The sequence below is a fragment of the Trichechus manatus genome, unplaced genomic scaffold (assembly GCF_000243295.1).
Source record: "Trichechus manatus latirostris isolate Lorelei unplaced genomic scaffold, TriManLat1.0 scaffold00053, whole genome shotgun sequence".
NCBI classification, from domain to species: domain Eukaryota; kingdom Metazoa; phylum Chordata; class Mammalia; order Sirenia; family Trichechidae; genus Trichechus; species Trichechus manatus.
Genome location: NW_004443989.1, coordinates 15,891,679 through 15,902,047, shown reverse-complemented (window position 1 = coordinate 15,902,047; position 10,369 = coordinate 15,891,679). Strand labels below are relative to the sequence as shown.

The 10,369-nt window shown below is 39.6% G+C and overlaps 1 pseudogene; it reads left to right on the top strand.

Annotated features, from left to right (window-relative positions):
- Positions 1 to 5,542: 5,542 nt before the first annotated feature.
- Positions 5,543 to 8,368, top strand: LOC105756349 (Ig heavy chain V region MC101-like; annotated as a pseudogene).
- The last annotated feature ends 2,001 nt before the right edge of the window (positions 8,369 to 10,369 follow it).

Below are 10,369 nucleotides of genomic sequence, written 5' to 3'. Positions count from 1 at the left end.
TCATTGTCTTCTTGCCTACATGGTTTGTGCTGAATAATCTGAGCTTAGACTTATTGTTTCTCCTCTGTATGTGACTTCTTGTTTTTCATGAACAGCTCTGAGGATTCTTTGTTTGTCTTTGGTTTTGGTGAGTGTGATTATCATATGACTTAGTGATTTTCTTTACGGTTCTCTCCTAAATAGAGTTCGTTGAGCTTCTTGAATGACCAGCTTTTAATCTTTCATGATATTGGGGAAGTTTTCTGTCAGGATTCCTTCAATGATCCTCTCTGTGTTTTGTGTTTTCTTTCCCTGTTCCGGAACTCCAAACACTCCCAAATTTTTGCTTTTGATTGTATCTCACATAACTCTCAGGGTCTCTTCATTTTTCTTTGTTCTTTTTTCTGAGTTTCACTCAGACTTGTATCCAAGTGTTTGTCTTCAATTCCACTGACCCTGTCTTCCACCGTTTCAAATCTGCTTTTCAACCCTTCTATGACACCGTGCATTTATGAAATCTTGTTGTTTATCGTTTGGATTTCTAACTGTTGTCTTTGTATGCTTTCTAGTTGTGAATTTTTTGGCATTTAGTTCCTGCATTATTTTCCTGAATTCTTCCAATTTTTTTGTCTGTATTTCCCATGAATTTGTCTTTTTTTCCTCATGTTTGTCAGCATTTTGCCTCAGCACTTGGAGAATTCTGAGTATTAGAGATTTGAGTTCCTTATCAGGTAGTTGTAGTGCATTTTCTTTCACTGGAGAGTCATCTGGTGTTTTATTTTGGACACCTACTGGAACTATCCTGTCCTGTTTTTGTAAATGTTTTCATATTGTCTGTTGTCTTCGGGGCATTCAGTAGTTATTTTTCTCATTTATTGATGTAGATTTGTTTGTTTCGTCCCCCCCCCCTTTTTTTTTAATTTGACTATGTCTGAGCAGGCGGACTGTGTGTTCTTTGTTGTTCGCTCCTCTGTTGGCACAATACTTTTCATCTCTTTCTCAAATTGGCAGGGTCAGTCACTCAGATATGTTATGGTAGGGCAGGTTTAGCCAAAGAAGAGTTACTGGGATGGGTTGTTTGTGACACTTATTACAGCCACTGGGGCGGGCTGGTAATCAGTACAGGGCTGGTTCCAGTAGCCCGTGCCTGTGCTGTTTGGTGGTGCAATGTTAACCGCACAGTGCAGGTAGGCAGGATGTAGGGGGGAGATTGTTATGTGTTGAGCTAAAATGGATATGGGAGAGAGGAAAGAGGAACAGGAGCCAAAAACATACAAACTAACACAAAAGAATGCTGGGGGAGATTGCCATTAGAGTGGAGAGATGAGAGCCTATGAAATGCAGAAAAACAGAAAGGGAAAGAGAAAGAAAAGAAAAGAATGAATAAATAAAAATCTTAAAAGTTAAAGAACAGCAAGGTTCCCAGGGATCCCACCAGTGCAGCTATGAGGTCTGAGGAAGTCGCTGTCAGTTATTGCAGTACAGCCTGGCTAGAAGGCGTAGAGGTATAGAACGCCAGGTATTCAGGTAACAGAAAAAGAAGGAAGATATAGAGAGACGAGAAAAATGAAGAAAGACAGAAAGAGAAAAAGAGGGAAAAGAAAATAAAAAAAAATTAAGGGGAAAAAAAAGAGCAAGAAAAGCTCCCCAAAAAATAGAAAAAAAAAAATGAGAAAAGAAATGCCATCAGGGACCCCTCTGCACGTCTGTGCAAGCCGAGGGGGTAGTCTCCTTGCCGCGCAGCACTGCCTGGCCAGAAATGGCTTCCACCTCAAGGAAAGGAAAAGAAAACAAACAAACAATTCAAAACAAGCAAATGAACGAAAGCCCCAGGATGCCACCAACGCGGTAGCCCAAACAGGGAAGCAGCTCCACACTGTAACGGAGCTCCACAGCCCCTCAGGAAGAAGCAAAGATGGCGCACGGAGCCAAGTATTTGAGCGAAAGGAGGGGGAGGTGGTGAGAGGTAAGGAAGAAATCAAAGTAAACGGAAAAAAGCAATACCAGCGGCCCATTTGGCTGTGTGGAATCCAAGCAGCCGGTGTTTTCTGGACAAGAGATTGTAGCCGCAGGAAGCAGAGGAGGCCGACTGGGGGTGAAGAAGGGTGGGGGGTGGGAAAACGTATATCGCAAATTACCAGTTGTTTTGTCTCCCGCTGGAAGCTCTGTGAAGCTGCTTTCTCGTACCCCCTGTTTGCTGGTTTCTGATAGGGGTCCAAGATGGTGCATCCACTCTGCTTTAGCTGGTAGGGGACCTCTGCATGAATCTCTCCTCACTCTCCGTTTTCTGTTAGTTTTCTCACTCCATTTGGTGCTTGGCTGAGTTCTTTCTCTCTTTATTTGATGTTTTAGGGTGTCAGGATTGTTATTTTTTCTCTTCGGCTTAGTTTTTCGGATGTTTGCTGTGGAGGGACGGCGTGGTGCTTCTGTCTAGAGCGCCATTTTTTCTTTCCTGTCTTTTTAATGACATCTTGCTTTCTTCATGTGTGTTGTCCTTGATGTCATTCCACTTCTCTTCTGGTCTTCAGTTATAAAAGTTCAAAGCGTCAAATCTATTCTTGAGTTGGTCTCTAAATTCAGGTGGGATATAGTCAACGTCATACTTTGGCTCTCCTGGACCTGTTCTAACTTTCTTCAGTTTCAACTTGAACTTGCATATGAGCAATTGATAGTCTGTTCTGCAGTCTGCCCCTGGCCTTGTTCTGAGTGATGATATTGAGCTTTTCCTTCGTCTTCTTCCACAGATGTAGTTGATTTGATTCCTGTGTTTTCCATCTGGCGAGCTCCATGTGTATAGTCACCATTTATGTTGGTGACAAAAAGTATTTGCAATCAAGAAGTCATTGCTATAGCAAAATTCTATCATGCGATCTCTGGCATCATTTCTATCACCAAGGCCATATTTTCCAACTACCAATCCTTCTTCGTTTCCGACTTTCACATTTCAATCAGCAGTAATTATCAATGCATCCTGATTGCATGTTTGATCAATTTCAGACTGCAGAAACTGGTAAAAATCGTCACTTTCTTTATCTATGGACTTAGCGATTGGTGCATAAATTTGAATAATAATCATATTAACTGGTCTTCCTTGTAGACTTACGGTTTTTATCCTATCACTGACAGCATTGTGCTTAAGGCTATATCTTGAATTATTTTATTTCGACAATGAGTGCAACACCATTCCTCTTTAAGTTGTCATTTCCAGCACAGTAGACCATATGATTTTCTGATTCAAAATGGTCAATACGATTCCATTTCAGCGCACTAATGCCTAGGCTACCAATGTTTATGTGTTACATTTCATTTTTGATGATTTTGAATTTTCCTAGATTCATGCTTTGTACATTCCACGTTCTGATTTTTTAATAGATGTTTGCAGCTTTTTCTTCTCATTTTGAGTCATGACACATCAATAAATGAGGTCCCAATAGCTTGAGTTCATTGATGTCATTAAGGTCAACTCTACTTTGACAGCTCTTCCTCAGTAGCCTTTTGACTGCCTTCCAACCTAGTAAAGTTCATCTTCCAGCACTACATCAGACATTGTTTCTCTGTTATTTATAAGGTTTTCACTAGCTAGTTCTTTTCAGATGTAGACTGCCAGTTCCTTCTTCCTAGTCTGTCCTCACAGAGATCACATTTGTTCAACACAAGAGTTTGTCTTTCCTGCCTGTACTTCACAAAAGAGCATCTCCATCCATGGAATTCCTTAATGCCTCATGTACTGGACCACACTTCACACAACCTTCTCTCTGAGAAGAAACTTATAGGCCAAAAAGTGAAAGGACTGACGCATCCCTTGGGATCATCTATTCCCCTGTACCACAACATCAAAGCAGAAGATTGGGGTATTTTTATTAGCTAAGTGATTTCTCAGTGCCAGACTCCAGGTAGTAGTGGGAAATCACAACTCAGTATAAGGCTTTCCAGAGATACTGGTCAACTTCTTCATGGTGTGGAAAAGGAAGGAGTCTAAGGTCTTGAGAGACTTAATAGTAATTGGATCTCAATTCTGTAATTTTCACTTGCTCAAAGCACTCTGACTATACAGGTTTTTTTTTTTTTTTTTACATTTCCACAAAGATGACCTAAGCATTTATCATTTTGTTCAAATTGCATGGAAAACCTCTTTAACCCTCAGTATGTATACACACACAGGCACACGCACACACAATTGACGCTTAGAAACAAACATCTACACATTCTAGAAAATCTATACTTACACAAATTGTCATTCATGCAAAGTCCGTGCACAGAAATGTGCATGCAGGGTTCCAGCTGGGAAGAAGGAAATCTGAGAATCGAAGACATACCGGGAGAGTTGCGGCACCTCATCACCCCTCTTTCAGGCCAGAGATCAAGAAGCTTGTAGTGCAAGGAGAAGCTGCTCAAATCTGTTTTAGGAGTAGGAGCAGATAAAAAACCAGGTTTTTCACAGTTATGAATAATGATTTACCCTCACTGAATGCAAACTCTATGTATATGCTACAAGGAGACTCATCATCCACTTGTCTTTCCCGAAAGTCAGATTGATAGGTATTCACAAAGCCCATTCTGGAGATGATGAGACCAATGGAAGAGTTCAGTAACCTAGGAAAGGTTTGCAGCTCTCCTAAATCTGTGATCTCTGAAGCAGAATGTTCCAATAACTTCTCAAATGCCACCCTTTGTTATGTTAAGGTGAATAAAGAGGATGAGCAGTCAAATAATACGTTCCTGAAAGAAGGGATGGGAGGAGAAGTTAGCTGTTTCCCTATCAAAGGAAAGGGGGGTTTCTCATAAGATCAGAGTTTATTTCCCATCATAAAAGCTGTCTCTCTCTCTGGACTGGAAAAATCTATGCTCTCCATTTCTAGGACTCTGAGATCTCAGTATGCATCCATGATGGTGCAGTGGTTAAGCATTCATCTGCTAAACGAAAGTTCGGCAGTTCGAATCCACCAGCTACTCCTAGGAAACACTATGAGCAGTTCATCTCTGTCCTATAGTGTAGTAATGAGTCAGAATCAACTCGACAGCAGTGGGTTTTGTTTGGTTGTTTTAGGCTCTCTGTAAAGACTTGGAAATCCCTGGGGAGTAGGACTAACTTTCTCCTTCCAGTTTTTGAATTAGAAACTGAGACCTTACCCGGACCTTCCCTAATAAGTACTTGTGTCATTGTACATAAGTGTCAAGTCTTTACCGTCCAGGTTAAATATCAGAATCTAACAAGATCCTTCACACCATAAACTGAATTCTCCAGGAATCACGAACTTTTTCAAAAATAATAAAATCCCTATTAATGTTCTTCCACCTAGTGGCTACTTCATGCCATGAATGTCTCATAGATTTTCAAAATAAGATCTGAGTGAAGTGTCGATATTTGTCACTAATGATATATCTATGTAGATATATATATTTATATTTTAATTTAAAAAAATGTTATATTTATAAATATATATATATATATATTTTTCTGTCTTTAGATGTCATATCCCAGGTGCAGCTACAGGTGTCAGGCACAAAAATAGTGAGGCCATTGAAGATTCTCTCCATTACCTGAGCTGTCTCTGGATCCAGCATGAAAAGCAGTGGTCACTGCTGTGCCTTAATCCACCAGCTTCCCATCCCCCAGGAAGGGGATAAAGTGGATAGGTACGTATGTACTAGAGGCATAAAAGCATATAACCATCCCTCCAAAGTTGACTCTTCATCTCCAAAAACATGTCTAAGAATCAGTTCTTCTTGTGCCTGAGCTCCAGTATGGCAGGAGTCATGATCATGTGTGAGAAAAATGAGGGGAAGGCAGTGGAAGCCTAGACATAAACCTGGCCTGCAGGGGACTGGGACTGGGCTGCCCTGCAGGATGTGCTCAGGATCCACAGAGCAAAAGGGACCCAGTACCAGGAATAGTGCAGAGAGTAGCTGATGAGGGCCTTCCTATTAGGATCAGGTGTTTCCTCCGCTTCCTAGCTCTCAGTGATTTCCCTTCTTTCCAGCTCTCAGCTGCCACCAGAGACTTTTCTTACTTTTTTGTCCCTTTAATTTCTCACATTCTCAATGCATTCAAGGGAGGAGAAGGCAACATTCTCTTTGTCTGAGATATTACTACTCAGTAGGAACTTCTCCTTCTCCTGTTTCCTTCCTGACTAATTTTTTCCTATTGACAAATAAACATGATGAGAATTTTCACCATCCCTGTGATTGGAAAGCATTTCCCACAAAGGAAAACAGCATAGGATCTTACTTCAGGGTTCAGTAACATAAGCCCACAGTGGGGCATTTCTCAGAAAAGTTTTCCAAAGGGAACTGAGTTTCCTTCTGGAAATAGCGACCTCATCACCTAAGCAATCCGTTTTGAGTACAGCTGTATTCCCAAGAACCATGTATATTATTCTCTCCAAAGTAATGAAAACCATTTTCACTAAATTCAATATCCATTGTTAGTCATCCAGAGAACAAAGAGTGGACACCTCTAGGATACATGAGTTTTAAACAAAGACCAGTTTACTGACCCAACATGTTGCTGAGCTGAGAACTTTAAGCTAACTCAATCTGCTTGTGGTCCTGAAGTTTATGTTTCCCAAAAGTCTCTTTCATGAGAGAGTCTGCATACCCAGGAATTTATTACATACTCTCAGATTAAGAGACAAAGGAAAATAAGGGGATTGCTGTCCACTTTTTTTTAATTGTTGTAATTAAATGAAGTTTATATTTCAAGTTAGTCTCCCATACAGAATTTTTGTAATTTGCTTTTTTTTTTTTTTTTTGCTTGCCATTTTAACACTAAGAATGATTACTCTCAAGGTAGAAATATCTATTCTGTGTGTTGAGGGTGAGGTAAGAAGAAAAAACAATACTTTAGAATGGCATGAAGATATTCCCTTCCACAGTAATCCTTGAATATCCATAGTAGTAAAGATGTTTCAGGTGAAGAAATATTCACCCAAATTAGTAAGTCACTCAACGTTGTTTCAATTTAGAAAAAAGAAAAAAACATTGGATTGGACACATTTTTGTCTGAATTCAATGTTTTTGATCATTTAGTTACTGTCTCAAAGCTTTGGAATATCCAAAAGTTTACACACGAGATAATGAAGGTGTGAAATGGATCAGATTGTGTATGTGACCTTTCAGAAAGCCTTGGATTTGTGGTGAATATTTGATAATTACCTATTTATCCATCTCTCTGTCTATATTTGTTTGTCTATCTCTCTATCCATCCCTGGGAGTAGAGGTGTATTAACCCTATTCCCAAAGCTCTCCTAGATACTTGGTTTCATCTGTCTCCCTGAATCAGAATATATCCTGTTGTGGATAAAGAAAAACCAGGACTGGGTAAGGGGAAGACCCAGGGAGAGGATTATCTTCTCCCAAGGGTACAGCCAACATCTATTTTCCAGTGAGTGCCCCAGAGACAGGTACACCCCTTCACCCCTCTTTGATTTTGCATACAAATTGACCTCCCGTGTGCAAATCCCACTTAGGCAACCAGATGAAAACACAGTACGGATTTACTTTAATTCAGGTTTCCTCTCACCCTGGAAATATCCTCTGGGAGTCATGGATCTCACCCGCAAGAACATGAAATATTTGTGGGTCTTCCTTTTCTGGTGGCATCTCCCAGATAAGTGTTTCAGGGATTCATAAATGAAGGTACAGGGATGCTATATCTGATTATGACCCACTGTGGTTGTTTTTGTCCCCCAGTGTTCTGTCCCAGGTGCAGCTGCAGGAGTCAGGCCCAGAACTAGTGAAGCCCTCACAAACTCTCACCTGTGCTGTCTCTGGATTCTCCTTAACTAGCTATGGTGTGAGCTGGGTCTATCAGGCTCCAGGAAAGGGACTAGATTGGGATGGTAGAATAAAGAGTGGTGGGAGAACAAATTATAACTCAACTCTTGCATTCCGAGTCAGCCACCATCCACAGACTTCAGTATGGATTATACCTCAAAATAAAGAAAACAAAAATTCTTACAACTGGACCAATAAACAACATCATGATAAATGGAGAAAATTTTGAAGTTATCAAGAATTTCATTTTACTTGGTTCCACAATCAATGTCCGTGGAACAGGAGTCAAGAAATCAAATGAGAGTGGTGGTGCAGCTGTTTCCTCTGGATAGTTATCAGATATTGAAAAAAAGAACAAAAGAAGTTAAGTGTTCTATTTAAACCTATAGTTGCTGCTCAGAAAAATAAAGATGCAGATCCAAACATGGACAAGTGCCCTTATCACCAGGGACACCTCCAAGAACCAAGATTATTTAAAACTGAGTTCTGTGAATTCTGAGGACACGGCCATGTATACTGTGCAAGAAACACAGTGAGAGGAAGTCAGTGTGAGGGCAGACACAAACTTTCCTGCAGTAGGCGAGTAGGGAGGTGGTTTCTAGGGGTCTTTTAGGACCCCCTAAGCTTAGTGGACCATCTTGTCAACAGAGGCAGGGGAAGGAAGTCAAGGAAGGGTTTTCTCTCAGAAGCTGTGGTTTCCCCTTCTTGTTCATGCCTCTGTAGGGACCCCCATGTACAGTGATTCCAGGGAAACTTCATGACTCTGAACATGACTTCTTTCCATGAGAATGAGTTTCGTCTGCCTTTCATCTTTTCCAGTAGAGACTCTACAGTAATATTTCTTGATGAGACTTCTGTTTGCAATTCAGGATACTAGTTGGTGTCATTGGTTGCCAGGTTTACAAACATTTATTACAGAACGTAATTCTTATGTTGAGCCTCAATCCTGTGTCCTACATTTAGAATGACCTTCAAACTTCTCATTTTGATGAGTACTCCCCAATCTAGTTTCACGCAATGCATTTTACTTAGAATGACCTGGGTAGTGTATATGTCGATATTAGCATCAGTATATTACAAGGGCCAATTTTGCTCCCAGGAATATCTGACAATTGTTGGAGTTAATTTTAGTTTCACAGCTCGGTGTAGGTACTGCTTGCACTAGTGGGTAGAGGCAAGGTATGCTTCAAAAAAAAAAATATAATGCACAGAACAGCCTCCCACAAGAAGTAACTGCATGGCTCAAAATGGCAATAGAGCTGAAATTTAGGAACTCTAAAATAAAGTATTCGACTGGCCAACATAAATAGAAACACATCTTCAGAAAGTATATAATTATGTATGTCAACTGTACTTAGATAAACTTGAACAAAATCTAGGACCCTTAAAGTTTTACAAATATGAAGACACTTGATCTGTATATTTATGTTTGTGCCAGTGTATACATTTCCAAATGTTGTAGTCTGAAATATATCTAGGGAAGGGCTATCATTTATTTATATATTCTTTCTTTCTTTCTTTTTCCATCAGAAAATGATTTTTTTTAAAAACATGGACAAGTGCCCTTATCACTTTTATAAATCAGGTATCGTGTTGATACAAGTAATGCATTGAAAATGTTAACATTGAAGAGAATTTTCCTGAGTACTTATTAAATTTATTAATAAATTAATGATTTTTGTTGTTGGTAGGTGCCTTCTACTCGATTGTCAACTCATAGTGACCCCTCGTGAATAGAGTAAAACTGCTATATAGGGTGTTTTAGGCTGTAATCATTATGGGAGAAGATTACCAAGTCTTTCTTCCACAGAGCCGCTGGGTGGTTTCAAATCAGAAACTTTTTGGTTGGCAGCCAAGAGCTTAACTTTCTGCCACCAGGACCACTTTAAATTTATTATTAAGACACTGATTAGTACAAGACAAAGTGTGTTTTACAGAGGGTAGCTATGAGTTGGAACCCACTCCCCTGCACCTAAGAAGAACAACACTCTATGAATGGGAAATATACCACACAGAGCCTAGAAATAAACACTGTTTCATTTACAAATTTTATATTTGGAAACAATGGCATTTACTTTCAGTTGTACCATTAGTTGTATTTAAATATATTTGTTATTTATGGTTGGAAAAAAAGACGTGCACAAGGAGTATGTTCCCCTAAATTTTTGACATTGTAAAGATAATGGAAGCCAAACAAAGCAAACATGGTGATATTTTGATTGGTGATATTGCAATGCAGTAGAATGTTCTATAAATTGCAATAATCCATTAAACCAGCCCGTTTCTGTCGAGTCAATTCTGACTCATTGTGACCCAATAGGACAGAATAGACCTCACCCAAAGACTTGCCAAGGAGAAGCTGATGGATTTGAACTGCTGACCTTATCCATTGTGCCACTAAGGCTACTATTCAAATATTTATTCTCATTGTATTTGGATACTCCAACACTTCTCCCTCTGTGGCAGATAGAGGAGGTAGGAAGAAAATAAGTATATATAAGTATACTTCATTATATATACTCTTATGCATATTTACTTACTGATGAAGATCAAAGACTACAGACTTCAGTATGGATTATACCTCAAAATAAAGAAAACAAAAATTCTTGCAACT